Source organism: Herpailurus yagouaroundi, unplaced genomic scaffold, assembly GCF_014898765.1.
Source record: "Herpailurus yagouaroundi ecotype Mexico unplaced genomic scaffold, PumYag 162, whole genome shotgun sequence".
NCBI lineage: Eukaryota > Metazoa > Chordata > Mammalia > Carnivora > Felidae > Herpailurus > Herpailurus yagouaroundi.
The window spans coordinates 27,410,633-27,437,328 of NW_024412403.1; the positions used below are offsets into that span (position 1 = coordinate 27,410,633).

General features: G+C 36.4%; 1 long non-coding RNA gene across 1 annotated transcript in view; it reads right to left on the reverse strand.

Moving 5' to 3' along the window:
• LOC121036070 (uncharacterized) overlaps positions 1-26,696 on the reverse strand; it is a 384,864-nt gene that overhangs the window by 125,970 nt on the left and 232,198 nt on the right. The window contains exon 4 of the long non-coding RNA XR_005793219.1: positions 3,562-3,606. This is a non-coding gene — a long non-coding RNA (uncharacterized LOC121036070). The remainder of the gene's footprint in view (positions 1-3,561; positions 3,607-26,696) is intronic.

The following is a 26,696-nucleotide window of genomic DNA, read 5'->3' on the forward strand; positions in this document are numbered from 1 at the left end:
TGAATGGAGTTAGAGAGTAGAATGCTAAGTAAAATAAGTCAGTCAGAGAGGACACATACCACATTTTCCACATATGTGGAATTTAAGAAACAAAACACATGAGCAAAGGGGGAAAAAAGAGAGACAAACCAAGAAGCAGAATGTTAACTACAGAGAGTAAACTGACGGTTATCAGAGGGGAGGTAGGTGGGTAGGTGGGTGAAACAGGTGATGGGGATTAAGGAGTGCACTCGTTGCAATAAACACCGGGTATTAAAATTAAAAATTAAAAAAAACACAAAAGGTTAGAGGATATATTACATAAATCATGGCAAATGGGAAAAAGTTGTCTAACATGCCGCCATTAAAAAGGATAAAAGGGATAACATATAGTGACTTAGAAAGATGTTCACCATGAAAAAGCAAAAACCATAATCACATATATGGTATGAAAATAAGGTAGAGAAGCTGAATACACTCCATTTTAGAAAGGATCCATCTCTGCTGTTTTTATGCTAAATTTTTACTTATGCTCCATATTTTGCTTCTGAGTAAGCTAAGTAAGCTCTGTTCCCACTTCAAGGGGGAAGCAAGAAAGTTAATCCTTCTCTGCGTTTTGTCTTAGGCCCCAAACACCTTTTAACACCTTAGAAAAGCCAGATCCCAAACACATTCCAGGACATTAGCTTAAAACAAACCTCGGCTGATGTTGGTATTAATACCACTCCTTCTGTGATTTATGGAGTAACACCTATTGTTCACCAGACACTTGCCTTTGATTGGACCTTACCCTGGATTCCTAGAGGAACACGTACCCTAGACCCTTTTCTAGCATAAACCCCTTGCCCCAAGAAATGATGAGACTCATTCTGCTTTCCTTTCTGAGTATCCTGGATATTCCATCTGCTATTCTCTACCTGTCACTTACACTATTTAATAAACTCTGTTTCCACTTTCTCTGCCTCATGTTTGATTTCTATCCTGTGTGAAGCCAAGGACCCTATTGGCTGGTTCTGTGGGACCCTTCTCTGGGTCTTTGGACCCAGTCTGTCTGCATAAAAAGCATAATGTGGGGCACCTGGCTTAGTCAGTTATGCGTCCGACTTTGGCTCAGGTCATGATCTTGTGGTTTGTGAGTTCAAGTCCCGCATGTGGTCTTTGCACTTGATTTTCTCTCTCTCCCAATCTCTCTCTCTGCCCCTCCTCCATTTGCATTCTCTCTCTCTCTCTCTCTCTCTCAAAATAAGTAAATAAACTTGAAAAAAAAGCATTATGTGCACATACTGATATTGATGTCTGTGTGTGTGTGTATACATATATACACACACCCACATATATTATATATATATATATATATAATGTTAATCTATATAAAGAAAGGATTTGGTGGATATAATGCTCCAGCAAAACTTTTAGTACTAGCTAATACTGAAGGAAATAAATAATTTTCTGTTTAGTATAATTCTGTATTTTTTTATTTTAAATAATTCAAATAAAAATATTTCCATTGAAAGAAGAAAAGTACACACCATCTGTTTTCCCCATTCTATTTTTTTTTAATGTTTATTTATTTTTGAGACAGAGAGAGACAGAGCATGAACGGGGGAGGGTCAGAGAGAGAGGGAGACACAGAATCTGAAACAGGCTCCAGGCTCTGAGCGGTCAGCACAGAGCCTGACGCGGGGCTTGAACTCACGGACCACGAGATCATGACCTGAGCCGAAGCCGGACGCTCAACCGACTGAGCCACCCAGGCGCCCCAATTCCCCATTCTATAAACTAGAAAAATTGCTATTACTTTTAATCTCAGTAATTTAATTCAATAATTACCATGAATGAATAATTTGATTCAAGATAAACTATAGAAACTGTTAAAAATTATAAATTATATGAAAATAGAAATTCAAATTATTCAACAATCAAATTCCAGTGAAGAATGATAATTTTAAAAATTATTTTTATATTAAGACAGGATTTTAATTTTATTAGGATTAAACCCAAAATAGTTTTTCATCAGTAAGGTTCACAATTTTCTGTCAATATGCGAAAACACTGGCAACAATTTCTTAAAGATAAAAAACAACAACTGTAGCAAATTCATGAAGCTGCTTTATCACTTTTCAATGCTTTAGTGGCTGGAAATAAATCTTTTTCTTTGAAAGTATAGTTGGCAACATATAAAAATTAAATACAGTCATAAAACCTCAATGATTTATGAGAAAATGATACAATGCTCCATCACAAAGGCTGAATATGGAATATAACAGCTGGAAAAATGAAGAATTTCTTTAGCTTCCGCCACTACAATATATCTCGGTTGGTCTCACCCAGAGCTACACAAGATATTCTTTCCCATCAGTGAGGCTTGCTGCTTGTTCTTCCCTCAACCAAACCACCAAAAATAACATGCTCTTCCCATATGGGATTAGAGTCATCACACATTTATTTTACATTCCTTGTTCTACTGCATCTTCATTTCAGTTCAACAAGTGGGCAAGAAAGATATTACATGCAATTTGCAGATGAGGAAACTTAGTATTCTAGAGGCACCATGCTTTGCCAGCCACAAATCGCATGAGCAGTGAGCAAACTATCGTGTACAAACACACAGCCAACACAAGAGATCATGAACAAAGGTATAGATCCGTGCAACCTGCTGTACCGTCTTCAGGAGAACTTTCTGACTCCTGGCCCACTGGTGGTTATGTTATTGTTGTTTTGATTTTAGTCTTATGTCTTTGATTTGCACTGTTCTGTCTCTTTTAAGCATTGAGCAATTTGTCTTGAATTTAGCAAAAAGGTACTGGAATGTGGGAGTGGGGGTTGACCTACATCTGAACGATTTGCATATGATTCACCACAATTAAACAATTGGGTTTGAAATAGCTACAATTAAGCTATTATCAGAGAAGTATTTACTAGACTAGAAATTCTAAATTTATCTTCACATAGGTCCTAGCCAAGAAAGGGACCACCTTTTCTGGCGCTCATATTAAGTAAAGCTAATAATGAAGTAAATTCTTCCAAATTAATATTTATATTACTAAATCACTGATAGCTAATTATACTTGTGGTTACTTGGTTATTTCTTCAAAAATTATAGGCTTAAAATAACAAGAAAAATATGAAATTAGGGTAGACAAAAGAATCTCAGTTTCTAATAATATATTACATGTATTATTATACACAAATGTACATATTAAAAAACTGCCTTCTTGATGTGTGAAAATTGTATATGATATGTCTCACCACCCTAAAATTATGGAGAGAGTAATATAAAAATGTAAAAGAAAGACTAAATTCTGTCTACCGTAAACATAAATTATAATACTATACTATAGTATTATACATAGTGGTATGTATATTATATATAGTGGTATGTAATAGTATGGAAGAGAAATTCAAACTGATGATTAAATACTATGTGTTGGATGATTTCAAGTTTAGGAAACAAGTAGATTTTCGATTATTCAGAATAAGCAACATCAATTCTAGCTATGTCTGACATGATGAATAAATTATTGCAACACAGCTAAAACAAACACAACATATTTTATAACCAGAAAAGTTTCTTTTTCCTACCTTTACAGGTGCATGAATATTTCTCTGATTAACTTCAAGAATACCCTACAAGAGAAATAGAATGTAGATGAGATAGAGAAGAATAAAACAGCAGGATTGTTTGAATATTAAAACCAACACCATGTTAGTGGTCTCTTTGCGGGGGGGGGGGGGGGCAATCTTTTTTTTTTTTTTTTTTTTTGAGAGAGAGAGAGAGGGACAGAGCTTGAGCGGAGCAGGGGCAGAGAGAAAGGGAGACAGAATCCAAAGCAGGCCCAAGGCTCTGAGCTTCAGCACAGAGCCCAATGCGGGGCTCAAACTCAGGAACAGTGGGATCATGACCAACTGAAACACCCAGGCGACCCCCCTCTGGGGGGGGGGGCGGTGAGAGCTATTTACTGTGGCAAGGCATTGACGGTTTCATCCACAAATACACATGAATCTGGCAACACTGAAGGTGACATAGTGCACACAAACATTAGAGTAAAGACGTGTGGATGGAGCATTTTTGCTATCTGTAGCGTGTGGATGTAGTGATTAGGACTCTTGTTCACAACTATAAGCCAATTTAATAATTTTACTATTGACAGTTGGTAAAGGTGGCAAGGAAAAAGTAAAATTACACCATATGGCTAAAATGAAGAAAGACAACTTACAAAACAAAGATTTCCAGATTTAATAACATCTTTTTTAATTTTTTTTAACGTTTATTTATTTTTGAAATGCATTTTTTTTCAACGTTTTTTATTTATTTTTGGGACAGAGAGAGACAGAGCATGAACAGGGGAGGGGCAGAGTGAGAGGGAGACACAGAATCGGAAACAGGCTCCAGGCTCTGAGCGGTCAGCACAGAGCCCGACGCGGGGCTCAAACTCACGGACTGCGAGATCATGACCTGAGCCGAAGTCGGCCGCTCAACCAACTGAGCCACCCAGGCGCCCCAATAACATCTTTTTTTATGCAATTAAAAATATAGGTACTAATTGTAGTCCGTTTTGTGCATATGATCTCAAGATTTCAGCTTGGAATAAAATCAAATCCTACATTTTGGAGATTTTAGACAGATGTTACTTGGCATAGGAAATTGCTATAAGGAAACTCTGGTGACTATCATTAGAACAGAACTGGTATTAGAACTAGAGGTCAGCTTAAAAATTAACGGGTACAGAGGCACCTGGATGGCTCAGTGGGTTGGATGTCTGACTTCGGCTCAGGTCATGCTCTCATGGTTCACGGGTTTAAGCCCTGCTTCGGGATCTATGCTGACAGCTCAGAGCCTGGAGCCTGATTCAGATTCTGTGTCCCCCCTCTTTCTCTGCCCCTCCCCCATTTAAGCTCTGTCTCTCCCTCTGTCTCTCAAAAATAAACATAAAAAAATTTTTTTTAACTCAACTGGTCCAACATCATCACTTTACAAGGCACAGAAAGGTTGCACAGCTAGCTCAAGGCAGGACGAAGGGTCCTCAATACCTTATACTCATACTCATCCCACAGCATTACAATATTTAATTCTTTGTAACTTTCCAGGATTGGAAGGAAGTAGAGAGAGTGGGATTGCGTATTCTGCTCTTGGTAAGTTCCATCTCCTTGATGAAGCTTCATACTCCTGCCTGAATGAATGACCTGTGTCATCAATATGTATTACCTCTACTTCATTCAAAACTTCTTTCCTTGCTGAAGGGAGATACCAAAGAATCAGATGACAGGATTCTGTTCTTAAGCTGCTTACAAATGAAGGGGAGCAAGCAGGAAAAAATCAAGAGAAAACGCACATGAATAACACCACTAGCTGGACAGAAGAGAATCCACCCAGTAGTACTTCACATAAAATCTGTTTTCTAGGCAGCATTCAAAGGAAATCTACCATTGCTCTTTAACAAATGCTTTCCCTTTCTGAACCAACCTGTACTATTATACATAGTCATAAAATCAATCCCCTTTGCTTTCTGGCTAGGCCTCTTTTTTTAAAATATACAATTAACTTGTGATTCTTAATTAATGCAATATAATTTCAGTAACAACAACAATTGCTTATTAAACCATTTCTTGTACATGCTCTCGAAAGACAATAACCTCTGGCCCAGTTTGTTTTGACGTTAGCAGTAACCTCTATATCTTCAGAAAGTTCAATAACAGAATCAATATTACATGCACACAGAATCCACCTCTGTTCTATCAAGACCTAGAATTTTAAGAGACTGGGACCTGAGAAAGCAGCAATGAATCAGCTGTGGGGATGTTTTCTTGTGCTGGAATTGCAGAAACAGCTTGCGTGTGCCACGATGGAGGCTCACAGCATCAGTAAGATACCTGTGCCCTTGCTGGACAAACCCAATGATTAATTCATGCTTCCTTTGCAGAATGTCAAAGGATAAGTGTCATAAATGTAAAAGCTGTATCAGATATTAAAAAACACATTAGATAAAAGATGTTTCCAAAATGAGAGATTTAAATTACTGGAGCAGTAGATCTAGCTAAAGTAGCTAGTGACTTTAAGAAGATAAAGCATTATTTAGTAAAAAGATGTATTTGCTGGATTTTATTATTCCAAGTTTTCAATTCTGCTTAAATCATGAAGGAAGAATGCTGAGACAACTTTTTTAGTGCCAAAGTTTAAGCAACTTAATCCAACCATATTTAAGAGAAATAAAGTCACAGAATAAATTTCGAAGAACATGTTTCTTTGAAATTTCAGTAATCAGTCAAGTAGAAAGTGGTCCTACATTTTTCTGCAAGAAGCCATATGACTATGGTTCAGCCATCTTATTTTATAGATATACAGATATAAACACAGACACATATAGACACCATAGTGGGTGGGCACAATTGCATTGTATATAAGCAAATATAGTTAAATATCGAAATATACACTTCTGTCCATTATGTATTTTATGTTCTTAAATATGCTTGACTAAGGACTAGAGTTTTGGCTTTTTAATATCTCTAAAATCAGGTAATTATGGTAAATAAACATGTCTACAAGCTTCAAAGCGACATACATGGTCCCAATGACTGCCAATTTAAGGCAAGATTACCATAATGTAGAAGGCAGGATTTTGTAGACAGTTGGAGGACAAAGAAGTAAATGTCAAGTTACTATTTTTAATATAAAATTAGTTAGAAACTCTTCTTGCTCTTTGCTCTCCTCTTCTTCCACTGAAGAGACTATTTCTTACTAAGATGCTAGCACAAACACTTAAAAGATCTCCTCTTTTAGAAAAATCCAATTTGAACAACCAAGAGAATTTAAAATATGGTATAAATGTATTTAAGCTTTCATTCCTAAAGGCTTTAGTTCTTTCATCAAAATAGGAGGTCACAACAAGTGTATATTGTACAAAGAGAGCAAGGTGTTCAACGCATTTGAAGAATAGGAGCAAAATTAGACGTTAGCATTTCTACGGAAGCACATAAGAAACACCAACTTTGTTTTGTCTACACTATACACCTCTAACATAAAATAAGAATGATCTTCATAATGGACATTAGAGAATTAGACAACACATTTATTAAAATAAAATTTAACAGTATCATTAAAAGCTTTTTGATTGTCTACATAAGTCCTCTTATTTTACAGATGTATAAATGAATTAGACATATACTATAATGTCTGAGTAAAGCCTAACTTTATTATCACAGCATACGTTTTATTTTGATTTCCACTAAGCTTAGTATAGCCATTTTAGGAAAAGCGAGCATTAAAACTGTCATATTTTTAGCTCTGAGGCTCACTTCCAGTCTCTCTTCAGGATTCACATTAAATAATGTCCATTACTAGATTCTCTGCTAGTATATTTTTTCTTGAAAACCTATAGTCTTCTATTTACCCAACAAAATATAAACACAAGATTAAAATATAAAGCTGTATTTGATAACACTAATTTTTTTGACCTTAACTATTCACCAAGCATGATATTTGTTCATAAGAAATAAATATATTGTTTCCACCTGGCCTCTTACACACTCCATTTTCTCTTCTGTTCCCACAGTTTGAATGGCCCCAGTCTACACTTTGAATCCAAGTTTGGGGTAGGTGAGGGGTATGTTAGTGTCTAAGTTTTGGTCTGTTTAATAATTACATCAGGAAGTTGTGGCTTAGTTAATGGCACTAACAGAGTCTTCTCACAAAAGGGGATAAGACCCAAAGCTTTTATAGTATTATAACCCTTTCTACTTCTTAACAATCATAAGATGATCTAAATCATTATAAAGGTCACTCCTGACCTTTCAAAAGTCAAACTTCCTTGCATGGTGCTAGATAGCATGTTTTGAGAACAGTTTCAACAGTAACTTCATGTCCAAGGAATTTGATAAGCCCTTTTTCCCCACAAAGGCTCAATTGGAGAGAATGATATGACTGGTTTTCTGCCAAGAGACCCGCTGTAGAGAGATTGATCTCTAGTGATCTTTTTTTTTCCTTTTTTTTTTCCCACCAAGTGACAGTTGGAATATGCCCATTAGGATGGTTCTAGAAGTGTTCTTAAGCAACTTGTAGAGGCCCAGCTGAGGTCTTGTCAGTTGATCTGAGAAAAACGGTGAAGGCATCCCAATGACAGACTGTCAGACTGTCATGTTTGATACCTTTCTGGAATAAAAATCTCCACGCAAGTAAAATGTGCTGTACTTTAAAATCACAGTTCCAGGAAGTGGAATTTTGAGCTATGTTTGTTATATACATGACAAAGTAAGTTTAATGCCATTTATTAAAAACACACATGCACATGCCCTCTTTAAATGTACTTTCTTTTGCAATAAATGAAATTCAAAGTATCTTATTTCTAAAAATATCTCGACATTTGTTTTGGAAAATACAAAATAATTGATGGTTTTCATTAAGGGAAGGTTACATCTAAAATAATAAATTTTTGGGGCGCCTGGGTGGCGCAGTCGGTTAAGCGTCCGACTTCAGCCAGGTCACGATCTCGCGGTCCGTGAGTTTGAGCCCCGCGTCAGGCTCTGGGCTGATGGCTCAGAGCCTGGAGCCTGTTTCCAATTCTGTGTCTCCCTCTCTCTCTGCCCCTCCCCCGTTCATGCTCTGTCTCTCTCTGTCCCAAAAATAAATAAACGTTGGAAAAAAAATAAAATAATAAATTTTTGTTCTTACAGAGCTTATAAACTACCAAAAGTAATTAATTTGTAAGTAGACATATAACATGACAAATGGTGGTAAGTGCTATGAAGAGAAATAAAGTAAGGAAGTGGGGAAGTGAGGAGTTGGTGGTATGATTTTAGATAAAGTGGGAAGATCAAGAAAATCAGGACGGAGAAGAACACAAAGAAAAGATCACACTGGTTCCTAGAGGTTATCATCAATCACCCTGGTTCTGCCATTATGGATGTTTGAGCCTGAGATTCTCCTTCATGTCACCATGTGATCTTTCCGTAAAATGGGATAACAACATACACCGCAAATTTTTGTAGCACACAATTGATTGCAAAAATATTATATGTAAATATCTGGAAATAAAATACAGTGAATAAAGAGAATGGACCAGAAAGGAAGTCAGTGAGCTGCATTTCACTTAGGCCACTTCCACATGTTAGTTGAAGCTCATTATTATTATTTCCATTTCATAGATAAGAAATAGATACTTGGGGCGCCTGGGTGGCGCAGTCGGTTAAGCGTCCGACTTCAGCCAGGTCACGATCTCGCGGTCCGTGAGTTCAAGCCCCGCGTCGGGCTCTGGGCTGATGGCTCAGAGCCTGGAGCCTGTTTCCGATTCTGTGTCTCCCTCTCTCTCTGCCCCTCCCCCGTTCATGCTCTGTCTCTCTCTGTCCCAAAAATAAATAAACGTTGAAAAAAAAATTTAAAAGAAATAGATACTTAAGAGGAATAAGTAACTTCATAACATGGGAAAGACCAAGGCAAAGGCAAGGCTTTGATCTGGGTCTCTGTCACTCTGAAGCCCAGTTCCTGCAATGCCACCTTACTGACCCTCTGAAGGCTAAAACACAAGGTTCCTTCCACCCTCATGTCAATTCTCTCAATCCCTAATATCTAGTGTAATAATTGCAATACTTTATGTTTCCATCATATCTTAAAAGTCTTCAAAACATGCTCCTTAATTACTTAATGTCACTCTTATAAAAGTTCTGGAGTAGGTGTTATTCAAGAAAGTGAAGGCAAAATGGTTATATAATCATTATGTCAGCTCATCTAATTGTTAGTGAGAAAGGTGGCACTAAATCTTAAGTTAGCACACTATGAATCCATTTGTTTTTCTACTATATGGTACTGCATTAAATTTGAGTTAGAAAAGTAAGGGAAAAGCTCTTCAAATCAGAAATGCAATTCTGTTTTTTCCTTGGGGTTAACCCATGTGGTAACAAATAAAAGAATTAAAAAGCAAGGCCCCCCATTTTCTGATTTTAGCATTCCCACACTTTATTTTTCACAATCTTATTTTACTCATGATTTTGTTCCCTGGCCCCAAATAAATTAATTTAATCAATTCTAATTTGGGGACCTATAAAGTTATACTGACTCAAACTTGGCAAATTCCAATTAATTGTTTATATCATAAACATTAATTAATTAATGTTTTTAACATTCCAATTAATTGTTTAAGATATCATATCCATGATTATCTTAAAAACAAATGTCAATATTAGCTATACGTTGTTTTCTTTCTCAGAATTCCTCTATAAGTATTACAGTCTTGATGCAATAATTTGTTTTCAAGAATAATTTGTTTCCAGTTTTAGATGCTCCAAAGATTAAGGTTTAATAGTCTACCATGACCCAGAATGATAATTGCTCTTGTTTTGTGATAAATTTAAGGTGGTTTAGTCTATACGGGGTCCACTTAAATAAAATCTAAGTTCTTATGAAATTAATGCCTAAGTCAATAAATCACTTAAGACACTGAAGAAAGTTGGCAGCTCCATTTTCTACAACTGAAGAGGACGGGTCAATAACTTCATTTGACTAATATTCACTTTTTCTATATGGCAAACAATGAACTTCATCTGTCTAAGAAGTTTATCACTTGAATTTTGTAGAAAATGATAAAACACTAGGGGAATAACATCAAATCAATGAAAAATTTCAAAGTCAGAAAAAAGTGCTCAAGATTCTAAACCAGTCCTTTGAAATTACTTGACACCCTTTCATATATTCATATACGCTCATCAAGAGTTCATCTTTATCACTTTTTCCATGTCCTCAGCAGTAGCAAATCACTTACAATATGTTTCTTAGCAAATCACTTACAGTATGTTTCTTGGACAGAAGACACACACTACCTCAAAAATCTTAAGTTTCCTTCTCACTGATACTTGAATTTTAAATCCCTTTTTAGCAAATGTACAGAGTTCCAATTCTCAAATGACACTGCAAAGGGATATTTTTTGTTTTGTCTTGTTCAGCAATGAATATGCCCCTCACATAGTTCTTCTGTCCTTTGCCTTGGACTCCTTGGCCTTGAAATGTTAGAAGCCTCAAATTTGGAGAAAAATCATAAATATTATATGGATACAATAGGAAACTGGAAAATGGCATATAAAAAGCTACTCAATTACACAAAACAATTTTTTCTCCCCATTTAATGAAGTAGTGAGTTACTAAAATTCTCAAAGCCATTAAAATCAAGGTGATTACCCGATCTTTCTCAAAGATTGGCCAATGTTATCAAAGATAACATGCAGGTTGCTGAAGGTGCAGAACAAACTGACAGACAGATCTCAAAATATCTAGCCAGCGAGCTCATCCACAGAGGACTACAAAAATTTCTCCCGTGTCTAGACTTCCAGTTCTCCGTGTGTAAAGACCTGTCACTACTATGTCCTCCCATACCTAGTATTGAGCCTGGCAAATGGTAGATGCCAGCTTAAAATTTCTTAAATATAAATTCTTAAGTTCTTCAAAATGCAGATTTAATCCTATACTCCTACTCATGCTTAAAATCCTTCAATGCCTTTCCATTGCCCTTAGACTGAAGTCTAAAATCCTTAACAGAGCCTACAAGGACCTGCTGGTTTAGCAACTACCCAATTCTCCAGGCTTGTCCCACATGAAACTCCTACTTTACTGTTGGTGCTAACCTGGATTTTTCCAGGACTTTGTAGACACTAGGCTTTTTCCCACTGACTGAAGGCATATGCTTTATGTAATTATTTTACAAATACTTCAAAATGTATAGAAGTATCAAAACTTATAAAGCAAGCTGTAATTATCCAACCAATATTAAATAGGCATTACCATTATGCCATGCTTGCCTCAGTTATCCTTTTTTCTCTAGTTCTTAAAAAAATAAAATAGAACATAGCTCATTACCTCATTTTATTCAGGTGTCTGCACAGAAAGAATTTCCCCTACCACTCCACCTGAAATGGCATCCCTCCCTAGCCTTTCTATCTTGTTTTGCTTTATTTTTCATAGCAATAACTACCACCTATTACATAATCTATTTATTTACTAAAATGCTTATTATCTGTATCCTTTTCTAGAATGTAAGCCTCATGCTAAATAAATACTTTTTTGTAACCTAAGTTCTACCCAACACATTCCCTGTCCCTTCCAGTGCCCCCCAGCTAGCCATAACAGTCTGAGGTTGGCATGTATATTCTATGTGTAGTTTTTACCTTTCCTATGTGTCTCAATAATAAAGACACTGCACAGCTCCCTTCCCCTTCTTTTTTGCCTGATGTTTATCCGTCCTCCAAATTTTAACTATTGTGCTACTTCTTCAGACAAGCCTTACTCCACTAGCCCATTTATTCCTTTGCACTCCTTCTTTTCAATACTTGTGACAGTTAACATTTTCTTTTTCTAACTCCCTGTGCTACTAGACTGTAAGCTTCATGGAGGTGGGGTCAATTCTGTGTTGATCATTCCTGGCACATTGTAAGTGCTCAGGAGACACTAGGGAATAAGTGAATCGAGCAGCAACACAATCCAGAGGAAATGATTCCTTGCTTACTAAGGCCAGGAATCAGTCATTTCCTTGGCCAGATTTTTCTTCTCCATTTTCTTACAAATGAAGTTGTTGGCCTAGCTAACATGAAATAAGGATAACAGGGTACTATTTCTCTTTGTCACACAGACATTTTCTCCCTGCAATGTTTTGTTATACTTCTGGAGAGCCTGCCATTTGTCTCTATGAATTGGTCAGTGCCCATATTGTTTCATATTTTAAGATAAACAACTTTATTTCAACACATTCCAAATCTAGGAGTCACCAAGTTAAATTCAGACACCAAAGAGAAAAGTACTTTGTGGTATTTACTGATGTTTCAGTGAATCAAGTGGAAATATTTCAAATTGTTGCCTCATGATTCTCAAAAACATTCCATATAAAATATGAGATCCAGTTCACCTAAGTTTCTGCTCAAAAGCTCATATAATACTGGATTAAATTACACAGCATGTGTACTTTGAAACTGAGCCCTTTTTCCTCTGGCCTTTTTTTTTTTCTCACATTCTTTCCACAGAATGTATACATACACACACACACACACACACACACACACACACACACCCCTTGATTAAGAATTAAGGCTCAGACAATATGGAAATATCTATATTAGCATATAATCATTTCTATTTAGTTTTACAAAAAACAGACAAGTAAAAGTTCAACAAAACTTCAAAAATTTTTTTTTGATTGAGGACTCTAAAAATATATTTATGTAAGAATGGATTTTAATAGCAAATTTCTCCAGGTCACATAGAATTCTTATACCTACTTTCACATCTGTGAAGTTATTTCTTTAGCTTATTACTAAGAAGAACAGAAAAGTAATATGAATTATGTTTTCTTTTTTTTTTTTTTCAACGTTTATTTATTTTTGGGACAGAGAGAGACAGAGCATGAACGGGGGAGGGGCAGAGAGAGAGGGAGACAGAATCGGAAACAGGCTCCAGGCTCTGAGCCATCAGCCCAGAGCCTGACGCGGGGCTCGAACTCACGGACCGCGAGATCGTGACCTGATTGAAGTCGGACGCTTAACTGACTGTGCCACCCAGGCGCCCCTGAATTATGTTTTCAAAGTATCTTGAAACACTTTTATTAGATATTGTGCAACCATATAAAAGCAAAGCATGTCTCTAGGGTGAATAATTCTTACATTGCACAAACAATCAAGTCAATATGTATTCTTTTAAACATAAGAAAGACAAATTAATGTAACAATGTATATAACTTTGATATATGATGTACAATACTAATCCATGACCCCCCCCCCCCATGATAATTTAGTATTTAGGAGCAACTTCCAAAAAACAAGTTTGCATTCTCTGATGTCATCAACTCAGTCATTACTTAAAAATATGTATTTTGGGCTACCTGAGTGGCTTGGTCTGTTAAGCATCTGACTTCAGCTCAGTTCATGATCTCACAGTTCATGAGTTCGAGCCTCACATCAGGCTCTGTGCTGACAGCTCAGAGCCGGGAGCCCACTTCGGATTCTGTGTCTCCCTCTCTCTCTGTTCCTCCCCTGCACATGCTCTGTCTCTCTCTCTCTCTCAAAAATAAAAAAAAAAACATTAAAAAAATACATATTTTTCCAGAAAATTTACTTAGTGTGCTTATTATATACCCAGATGTCTAAAACTCATATTCTTACAGAAACCCAGCAACATAAATTAATTACATGAATTAAGGTGAACTGTATTTGGCTCTAGAGTGTGTATCAGGAAGTTGTGACTTTGCTTTAAAGAAAGATGAAAACATCTCTGACATATACCTATTTTTCCCCATATGCAGCAATACTTTTTTAATTAATTAATTCATCTTACATAGTGCTTGCTTATACGCAACTTATTGTTTAAGGTGTCCCAAAGTTGCAAAGAATAATAAACCCATGTTTCTGTTTCAAGGTGCCTATCATCTAGACAAACTCATAATTGGAAAAATGATAACTGAGCATAGTAACAGCAATGATAGACAGAGAGAGAGAGATACACAGGGTATTGTGGGAACATGGATCAGAGTCATCATTTCTCACTGAAGACAGGAAGTGAGTGAGAACAAGCTGGCTCTACAAGGACAGGTAAGAATTACCTGGAACTGGAACTGGCAAAAACTTGGGAGTGTGAAGACAAAGTCTCCTGACAAAGAGATCAGCATAATCAAAAGCCCAGAGACAAGAAACAGGATGGTGTAAGAAGGAAATTTCCATCACTGAAGTGTTACACAGAATCTGAAATACGGACTGGTTAGAGATGAAACTGGAGAATTTGACAAAGGCTAGATCATGGATGACCTTATGTTGTAGTAAGGGGTTTATCCTAATCGTTATAGCAAGTGAATTTACTCTTATTGCCAAATTTTGCATGATGTAACTAGGTGGCTTAGTTTCTGTTTTGAGAAGGATTGAGAGGAAATATTAGGACTTTTTAGAATAGAATATTTTAGTTGATTACTAAATTTTCCATAGATTTGGGAATGGGAAGTCACGGCATTGATATGATATTTCCTTTCCTTGTTATACACAGCTGATGTCTTTCAATATATGTGTGGGGTAATATGTTAAAAGGTTTCTTTTTAATTGTAGATTATTCAGGAAAGACATGGAGTGGAGAAAGACATGGAGTGGAGTGGAGTGGAGTGGAGTGGAGTGGAGAGGATTTTGTGGTATTTCAGAAAAGAGAGGATGAGAGTTCTATACCAGGGCAGTGGGAATACACAGGGAGAAGAAGGAAAGTTTCAAGAACTCTTTAGGAGGCCATATTGGAAGGAGACAGATATGGATGATGATGTTGAAGGAGCCACAGATGACTCTCCAGATTCAGGTTGGAGAATTGGTTCCTTCTGATGCACCACCTAAGATAGAAGGTATAAGAGCAAAAACAAATTTGGAAAGAAAAATGCTAAGATGTGACTTTGAGATTTAAGATACTGGTAGAGCCAACCTACAGGGCAGTGAATATGTGGCTAAGGTAAGAAGTTGTTTTGTTGGAGATAAAATTGGAGGAACTATCAGCATACTAGTAGGAATTGAAATTATAGAAATCAATTTGCTCACCTAGAAACAGTGTTTAGGGTTTAGGGAGAAGCATCCAAGAATGATAAGTAATAGTGTTTGTAGGAGAAAGGAGCAATGGAGGGAGGAACAGTGAAAGATTAGGGGGAAAAAAAAGAATGCGGAGAGTCAGAAGTTAACAGAATTTCAGACAGGGTGGTTGACCAAGTCAAATGCACCAGAGGGATCCAACAAAGACCCTTATGACTCTTGCATTTGGCAATTTAGAGCTATGAGGTGACCATAGGGTAACAGAGTAGTTTCAGTAGAATTATAAGGGCATAAATTATATTTAAAAATTAATTGATAAACTTTTTCTATATTTATTGAATAAATAAAAGGATATGGTTTATTCCTTTACATATAAGGCACAAATAAATATTAATTTGAAAATAAACCATTTCTGTACTATTTTAGATATACAGAAAAATTAATCACATTTTAATTGAAATATGTATGAGTTTCAAGGTGCTTAGAGTTTAGTGGGTTAAATTCTAGATACAAAGGTGCTCTATAAGAAATAACTATAATTATTATGCATTTTTAATGGCTTATTTTTACCTATTGTTATTCATTTCATTATCATTGCCTTTTGCAAATATTTATCTAAATTTTAATTTCTTAAAGAAGCATACAGGATGTATTCTTTTATATCACTGAAAAAAGCATCTTTTAAAATAAATTAGTAGTCGGAGATATTTTACATCATAAGACATCCTCTTTGAAATGTTACTTAAACATGAGCAATAAATTTAGGGCTTTGATTTTGTATAAGGTGTGAATCACTGGTCAAAATGTGAGAAGGTAGGGCAAGTTAGTTATTCTACATGCAAAGCTTATAGGGTGCCAAGTTACAATTGTACATAATGGAGTCCCTTAACACTGTGTCCAGCGGTGAATTCTCCAAATATTAGGGACTCTCACAACATGACTATGAGAAGAAAATTCTAGATCTGTGATTTCTAATCCAGAAAGCATAGTGGGCTTACCCAGGAGTCTTTTCCAAACAAGCATGCCAAGGACTCACTCTAGACCTACTGAAGCAAAATATCCAGGAATGGGTCCAAGGCACGTGCATTGTGAGAGGCCCTCTGAGATGATGCTGATGTTCGTACGTAGATAAGAATCACTGTCCTACATGGGAGTGACGATTCCTCAACCCACAGATAAGCCCGCCTCTATTTTAATGTATTCTGCTTCAATCAAATGTCATAATGAACACAGAATTACTCCTGAAATTCCCTCATCAACCAGAAAAATGAAACTTTTCACCTGTACCAGAAAAGCTACAAGGTGGCCAAAAGACTGATATGGATTTTCCACTTCTCCATTAGGAATTAGAAAGAGATCCTAGGAGTGTCACTGTTAGGTTTCAGCTACTTTTTCTAAAATTTCAGTTTGTTACCTTCTAGGCTTTCCAATTAAACCAGGGTTGATGGGGTGGTACACTCAGATAAACAAACCGAATCACACAGTTTCACAAGTTGGACTTAGAGTAAACGAATTTAGTTAAAACCATTTCAGTCATTAAAAAAAATTTTTTTTTAATGTTTATTTATTCTTGAGACAGAGACAGAGCGTGAACATGGGAGGGGCAGAGAGAGAGGGAGACACAGAATCTGAAACAGGCTCCAGGCTCCAAGCTGTCAGCACAGAGCCCGACACGGGGCTAGAACCCACAAACTGTGAGATCATGACCTGAGCCGAAGTTGGATGCTTAACCAACTGAGCCACCCAGGCGCCCCAAAACCATTTCAGACATTTAGACACATGGTGCAATTGTACGAACTATACATAAGTATATAGCAATACAGTTTCAAAACTCAGAAAAATTTTGAATATCACATGATTTGATTTCAAATGGCCAAAATATTTAAATGACTTCTTAGTTATGCCTTTCCTTAGCCATACTCCTCCTTTTTCAAATCATAGAATGGAATCTGAAATAAGGTAGAGATGAACACTCAGCAGAACGTCCCCTATTCTCTCCCTCGGCTTCCTCACTTACTCTCTCCCCATGTAAAATGCCAGACCTCCTGTGCCTTCAAATGTGGCCGCTAGGACTGTGCCCTTGAAAGCAGTGATTGGCAAAATGTGTGTGTGTGTGTGTGTATGTGTGCACGCGCTCATATGTGTGAATGTGCACAGTGGGGCAAATTTCCCTTCTTGATGAAGGAAGCCTGCAGTCCCAGTAGTAACAGACAGAATAAACTGCTTACAGTATAAATATTAAAGGGAAGGAGGGGAAGAGACAGGAAGGGTAGAAGGGAGAGAGAGAGAGAGAGAGAGAACTTCTAATACACAGGTGTTTTTGCTGATTCATAATATGTTCTAAGATTTTTACAAATGTAATCACTCAGTATTATTTTTACCATGTTTAATTAGCAAACTGTGCAATTCTTTCCCCATTGGTAAAGGAAAATGGAAAATATAATGTAGGCATCATTAAGAATTGATAAACAGAGAACTGGGAGAGCTGGTAAAAGGGAGCTATCTCCTCGTCTAGGAAGACAGATCCCACTGCTAAGACAGTAATGCTCCACTTCCTGCTTCGGTGTAAATGGCAGGGACAGACAGCTGCAGAGCTTTTTCGAAATATCCATCCTATTTCTACTCTAGCTTCCTGCCCGCATCCTCAAGAATTACTGCCTTAAGAAATCCAATTTCTCCCAGAATTATCTGTCCTTACATACACAGTTATCGAAGTCATTAAATGATTCTTCCCTGGTGCTCCTGATCCACAATTCTGAGAACATGGAAATCAAAAATCAGCAAAAACAAAAATGATGGTCTGGGTAAATTTTAGACTCCCTTGACCAAAAAAAGGGTTGGACTTACTTAAACATGTATAATGTGTTCCCCAGTAACAGAATAAAAAGAAACTGTACGAAGCTTGTGGAGGAACAATTTAGATTTTACATATGTAGTGATTGAGGCTGGCAAATTGACTTTAAAGTTGGTAAGCCCATTCTCATTGTTTTTTCTCAATGGAACCATTCTCTTGCTCACTTTGATTCCAGATTACTAGCCTCCTTTTCAGCTCCTTAACATAATTTACTTACCCTGAGTCTAGACCTTTGAACATGATATTCTCTTTTTCTGACAGTCACTCACAACCAATTCATTTACCCTGCATGTATATACTGAGCACCTATTATATGAGGCACATTTCTAGGCGCTGGGAATGTGTCCGTGAAAAAAGAGGGGTACCCCTGCCATCATGGACTTATATACGACAACTAAGGGTGGAATTATTTCAGGATTTCTCAACTTCAGCGCTATGGACATTTTGACCTAGATAATTCTTTGTTGTGGGGCCCTGTCCTGTGCAATGTAGGATGTAGAACAGCATCTCTAGTCTCTACCTATTAGATACCGGCAGCATTCCTCCAGTTGTGGCAACTCAGAATGTCTCCAGACATTGCCAAAAGTCTCCTGGGAAGAGCAAAGTCCTCCCAGCTAAGAAGCACTGGGTCACTCACTAGCAACTGTTAGGCATTTCAGATTTTGTATTTATTGTAGTAATTATTAGAATACTGTCTTCTCCCACAAAGAGACACCTGTTCTCATAGAACACAAGGTATGTGTTTTTATTTTCCCCTTAAGATCCCCAGCTTCTAGGACAATAAATAGTAAACAGTAGACACTAAGTAAATACATTTTAAGGGCCTGAATGATTAATCCAATTGGCAAACGGTTTCCTTCTCTCAAGCCCATTAGATGTTTTTATGTACTCCATTAGCTCTTCTTGCTTACCCCTTCAGCATACTTATTATACTGTATTATAATTGCCTTCTCATCCCTCTCATCCACCATACTGATCATTCCTTAAGGGTAAAGAATGTGTCAGGTCCATCATCATTTTCTTACTTCCTAGCAGCATACCTGACAGAGAAATACCTAATGAACAGATAGATGAATAGCAACACTGATAATTACTAAGCATTCAACCTGGGGCAGGCACCGAGTTAGCTGATAAGCTATACATATTCCATTTCCTCTTTACAGGAAATATATAATCTCCACTTTCATAGAGCAAGAGCCTGAAACTTAGATATTAAGAAACATGCCCCAGGCATGACATGTTACAGTTAGAATCTGAACTTTCAAGGTCTGATGCAAAAATCCAAAGCATTACTCTGACTACATAGGTGGAAATTTCTTGGCTGTGTCTATGAGAACTTGTAAGTAAATGAGTCAGAAAATGGCACAGGAAAAGCAATCCACTTTTTTTTTTTTCCAAATGAGATTTGAATAACATTTCAAATTACTATCTGGACCCAAGTAGTTTCAGAAGAAACAAACAAATCACTGTACGAATGAGATAGTTTCCTGTTATCTAAGTTTTTTGGGTGGGCAAAAAACTTCCACTTGAAAGTTAAATTTACATTTCATAAACACTAACCGTGGAATCCCAATTTGGTCCAAATTAAATCTTTCAAGTCAAATTTACATTTGTTTAGCTAATAATACTCCTGCCACGTAGCACTTTATTCTGGAATCAACCGTAAGTTTGATTATACAAAGATAATTTTTTAATCTTAAAACATTTGTTTTCAAGCACTTCGACAGACTGAGATGTTAAGAAATGACATGGTTTTGAAATCTAGCGCTTAATGAACCATTAAAAAGCTCACAGGTTACATTTTAATAATTAATTCTTCAGTTATTTTCTCATTATTTGGTCCACAGTTACATTTTTTTGTAGTGACTGACTTTATAATTATTTTCAATATGCCTTCACTTCTCCTCCAGCCACAGATTAAAACAATACGTGCATACATCAGACAAGATTTTTATCAGTTTTATAAGAGAACCAAAGACTAGAGAAAGAAAACTAACAATTTCTGTCTACAGAGAATGAATTATAAGGTGGAATTCAAAACATACATTTGATTTTTTGATTATTAGAAGGAAAATATCATAAAGCAGGTAATCTAATGCAATGACAATGTCTCAAAGGTGGGCTTTACATTTTTACAGCATACTCATTTTAGAGCATACTCAAAGAATCGTACAGAATCTTTACAGTTCGGAAAGTTAGGTTTGGTTGCAATTATTATTTTACATGTTGTTGCTGAGAAATCTGAGATTTATATGACGTGAAACAGATTTCCAAGTTCACTGAGAGGGTAAATGGACTCACTTGAAGCAATTCACATTCTCTGAATGTCAGTTCCAACCTAATGTTTAACTACACCTGCTGCTTTCTCAAATGGATGATTATATAGATAGTACCTAAGAAAAATGGGGAGAATTAAGGGCCATTAGGTTAATATCCCATCCAAGTTCCCGTCTTACGATGTTGTACTTTCTTGGTATTTATTCATTTTCCCTTTTCTTAAAATGTAAGCATTCACGTCTATGACTGGTTTTGAAATTACTAAATAACGGTTGTTTTTAATTTTAACACAGTATAAGTTTACCAATTTTATTTCACAAAAATCAATGACCCTATTTAAAGGCAACTTAAACTTCCCACCAGAAATGCCTTTATAAAACTAAAGCTCTTCTAACTTAAGATCATCACTAGAAGATCGTCCTTGTATCTTCTGCAGGGAGGCTCTTTTCTGCTGTGACAGGAAAATTTATTGCAATCTACCCATTGCTCCAGTTTCATCTTCTTTTTATTAAGTGATTATCTGCTCAAATTGTTTCAATTACTTTCATTGCCTGGAGCAGTGGTTTTCAACTTGCATCTGCTCAGAATGCACCCGAGGGCAAATTCATCTTCAGAGTTTTCTCCCATTAAAAAAAGGGGTGCCAGTACTGGGTAGTTACAAAGCCAGGACTTATGGAAATTCCTGGGCTCTGAACTTCCAGAGGACTTTGTACACCTTATCACTCAGTTAGCATTTATGTATCTAAGGCCTGATATTTATTAACATTTTGAAAACTTAATATTATTTCCCAACATAAATATAAACTATCAAGGTTAGAAACCTTGTTATATTTCTTAAGCACAAGAGTCAGCACTAATAAATATAGTCGGTGCTCCGTAAACATTTGTTAAGATTAGCTAATTTGGCCATAAGCTGATTTAACCAAGATGAGCTTAAACTCTCTCCATTTAAGATCAGAATCAGAATTACAATGATCAAAGCATCATATTATTTGCTACAAATGAAGTTCAGTTTCATTCAGATCATTAAAACAAACCTAATAAATTCAGTTCAATTCCAAATAGACTAGAATCCAAATAAGTGTTTACCAAAACATACTGTTTTAGGACATAAGAGAAGTGTAAGATGGAAAATAAAAGAGTCTGGGACTCTCACAACATCCAGTTCCCCCTGAATGTACTTGGCAATAACAATGGCAGGATGGAATTTCCATCCAGGGCATTTCTATTCAAGGAAGAGCTCCCCACTCATATCCCTTTAGTAGCCTTTGCAAAAATTATGAGAAAAATGATGTTTGATTTTCTTCTCACCCTAAATTCAAACAAAATACTTCTTTCTCTTTGTTCTCTTTTCTTGTTGGGAAAAAATTAAGGGGGTGGGAAATGTTGACAGAAAAAAAAAAAGATTTTAAGTCAGGAAAAAAATAAGTACTGCATCATTCTCTTAAATTCTCCTGTTCCCTCAGTTTGTTTACCTGCATGCGTGCATGTATACACACACAATATATATTCCTTTCATATATATGTGTCATCAATACATGTTTAATAAACATGGCCAAAATCTTGCTTTAACTGCTATCTGAGGTATAGTCTGGAAAGGTGGAAAATATGTGAATCTATTCAGAAGCACTTGAATACCACAAAAAAATGCCTTTTTATTGATGAATTAATATCAAATATTCAATCTTTAAATCTTCTTCAACAGTTGAAATACAGAAACAGATACAATAAGAGAGTGCATATTAATCTATATTGATTAAACTGTTATAAAATTAGCTTGATTCAAACACCACTGGAAAGCCAAATGGGGAAAACCGTGACAAAAAATTAAATTCGGAGTTCAGATTAGTCATTTGAATGCAAATAACCTAGTTTATATATAGACATACACATACAGATATGTAAATACCTAGATATACTTTGTGTTCTGAGAATGATTACTTATACACAGGTTATGTAACTGCTCTATACTGAATTGTCTACTTCCAGTATTTTTTTAATAGTCTGAAAAACAAATGGAAATGAAAGCACTGCAAAACAGACGTCCTTAAAAGAGTCTCCATGGGACATCTGGCTCAAGCCCTTACTTTAGAAATGAAGAAACTGGGATCCAAAGCAGTTTAACTGACTTTCATTTGAAACCTGAAATATAAATCCATTTGTGGATTCCATTTCTAATAAGTGAGGAGTCTGGTTGGCAATTCTTTAAATAGCGGTGTTATTTACAGCATCATTTCACTGAAAGAGATGTCCTTCATCTGCCTGGCAACTTGTTTGCCAGAGTCATAAGGTTTCACCAATGCTAACTCCTGTCTGTAGTTTTTGCTTTGTTCCTGTGCCCATTCTTCAAAGGCTTACTCAAATGCTACTCCTTCTTAATGATGTCTTCTTTGGTCATCCCAGCTGGAAGTGATCTTTACTTCCTCTGATCCCCTAGAGCAATTATCACATTCTGTCTTGTAATTCAACATGGCTTAGTAGGAGTGAATGGATGGACTCTGAAGTTAAGCAGATAGGGGTTAAAATTTTGGTTTTGCTGCTCACACGCAAATAAAAGGTAGGCATGTCAGCTTCTCTGAGCTATAGTTATGGACAAGTATAACTAGTTTATTTGTTTTTACCCCTCCTGCAATATGGTAATGAAACATTAAATTGCTGGAGAAGTTTTAAATCAATATGTCACATACACTTACAAAATAGTTACTACGTATCTTCAACATACCAAATACTGGACTAGACTTTTTCAAAATAAAAAAAGTCACATGGTCATTTATATAACTGTATTTCCTATCTCCCCAACCAGAAGATTTGCATCTTCAAAAGAGGGACTACAGAAATTATATTTTATGTTCCATGATGCTACAGGAGGTATTTGACAAATAGTTGAAAAAAATGAATGAGTGAATAAATGAATGAGAAATCAAATTGATTATTCCTCTTTTTTAAAACTTGATCAGCAGGTTGTCAAGAAGTATTACAAACTGTTTAAGAGCTAAGTATTCTTTTTGCACAAGAATGAACTATTTTTGTTGCTAATGTTAATCCACCTTAAATGAAAAATAAACTTGTTCTGTAGGTGTAATGAATTTAGATCTTTTCCCAAGGAATATACATTTGATTCCTTAATAATTTCACATGGAAGTTGTTAAAGGAAATTAAGCTTCTATTAAAATTTCTACATGGACTGAATGTTTGAATTTTTAAATGTAAATAGACCTGCAGAACTGTTCACTCAATGGGAGAAAACACGATTTCTACTACTACCTACATTTATGATTTATTTTTCTCATATCAGCATATCATAACTCCTTCAATACCCAAAGCCATCTAATAACTATGGATAAATTACAAATGTCTGCCAGGGCCTGGCACAATGCTTTGCATATTTAAATGCTTCAACACTTAGACCCACAACCATAAAGCAGTGTAGTCAACATAGGCAGATTCATCTTTATGATGGGTTTTATTTTCTAAAAGGGTTAATGCTCAAAGCATCCTTTGTTTTGTGACAAGTATAATGTGAGGACCCTCAAAACCCTGATTTATCATTGCTCATTTTTTTTTCTCTTTCTTTCCTGGTGTTATTTTTTAAGTGCTCGCGATCCACATTGGATAAAAAAAGACATTTGAGGTCGAGAGCCGTGGAGGTTCAGGGTGGGAGGGGGGACGGCTATTTTGAATCTTGTGACAGTGAGGTTTCGTTCACTAAGGAGCTCTCTGTGGGTTTCTGGCATTGTAAGTGTTTTGTCTGCTTGCAAGCGAGCAGCTGATGGATGGGGAAAATGTTCATTGATTTGTAGTGCCTGCACTGCAGCCAACCAGCACTAGAATGAGGTGGTACCATCATGAATCTCTCAACTATGCATATTTATATGCAGCTGCTGTACTTCTAAACCTCCAGTGAATACAAAGTACTTGTGTGGCCACCAGTTCACACAATGCCGTCCTGCCGCATGCTCTGATTTAACTACTGTATGGAAGAATAGACTTGGGGGGCTCGGTGGGATATAGAAAGGAGAGGTAAGCATGGAGGGAGAAAAGACTCTTGCACAATTCCTTTTTCTTAGATAGTCGAGAGAATGAGATGAATGTGGGAACAAGTAGGGAACATTCTAATAAATGCTTTACGTGCTCGAATCTCAAGTTCTAAAATTGATTAATGGAAACGGAATCCTTTTAAAGATGGTGTGTTCAGTGAGCGAAGCTTTAGGACTACATGATAATGATGTGGTTAAAATATGCTGGCACCATTGAAATCATCATAGCACTGAGCCGTGTGTATGAGAAAGTCCCTCCCCTGGGGAAACCACAGCTTTAGTACGGAGAAATAGATGAGATGCTATACTTGATGGGGGGCGGGGGGAAGGGGGAGAGGGAGAAGGAAGGCGAAATAAAGAATATTTAATAGCTTTGCAAAGAAAATTTAAGTCAAATGAAAATACACCGTTGTTAAAAAAAATACAGATGAAAGAGAATTCACTGTAAAATAGAAAATGGAGCAGGAGGGGTGGTTCGGAAGCAGGACAGCTACAGGGCAAGGTTCGAAAGCTGACCGCTTAGAAAAGGCGAAGGGGTACACCGTGAGCTGGAAAATGAAATTCAAGGGATACAAGAAACAAAGAGAAAAGAAGAGTCAACATGAGACTCCTTTCTTTCAAATAGCACACAAATATTTACTTGCGACATGTAGGTATATATTTAGAATTACAGGGTTTAAATAGTTTTATAAAAATGTAGTTTTATTGGGCTGTAAAATATGTGGCACAATAAATCTGAAAGGCTGGAGATTTTAGATGTGATGAGTACATTTCATTTTCCCAGCGTTTAAGGAAAAAGAATTAAAGAGGCAAGAAAGGAATTGAGGAAAATTGAAAATCACATAAAACTAACAGATACTATAAAATTTTTCTTGTTCATAAAGTTCTGAAGGCCAGATTCAGGTAAAAGCTACCGACAACAATAGTCCCACAGTGCATCTGACAGAAGTTCATTTTATTATAAGATTAAGGCTCAGCTCCAATATAAGCCCTATCAAAGCGACATCAAATGAAAAGTCAAATTCAGTATCAGGGTACAGTTTGATTCCATTATCAAAAATAAGCTTTATGCTTTTCCACGTAGAGTTAAAGCACTAATTCAGCCCAAATTGCAGCTGCTCTTTTGACCAGAACATAAAATGGCCTTTTTCTAAATAATTCTCTCTGAGTTTTCCAGGCAGGGTGTCAAACCTTATCTCCCACGGGTCTAGGCAAGACGGATCGAATCTTGAAAGTTATAATGCCAGAGCACAGTCAATGTTGGTATTATATTCCAGTCATTTAGCCTTTATTAAACATGTTCAGGTTTTTAAAACAATACACAAAACCTCAAAATTGATTAGGAGTTTCTCTCTTCTGGCACAGAAACACCCTTATAATACAGTAATATTAGACTCTGGGCTAGCAATGTACTCCACCCAGTGGTGTGTCAGAGTAAAAATGCCTTTTATAAAAGCTAACCCTGACCTAATTTCTTTCCACTTTTCACCCCCTAGAGTGGTACAATGTTAGATAAACATGTGAAATGTAACATGAACCTTACTCTTCAAAATGACAAAGTAGGAAAGGCACATTACCATTTTTGAAAGACCGTATCTTCCAAGTTTTCAATTAAAAGTAAGTAAAATCTTTAATACAGCTCTCATATAAGGATTACAAATAATCATCTTCACATATATGTGTGCGTGCACACACATACGCACACATTGGTAAAAGTGACAGTTTCTGAGGTCATTAAGTTGCTGCCTTAAACTGATAAATGAAAAACACCATTTTCCTGATAGAGAAACAAAACTTGAATGCTAAGCAAAGAAGCAAACAGATAAAAAGGCAAGCCAAACCACTGGTGACTACTAGAATACCTGGAGCATGGGCTCCTCCCATTAACTAAACTACCTGGTTTACTGGTCTAACCAGAACATCTTGCCCAATACTATTGAAATACCTAAAGTTCTGTTTGTTTATGCCCTTGTCCTAGTTGGCAGAGAACAGAGGAAATACAATGGCATCTTTCTTTTGTGATTTATCTTTAT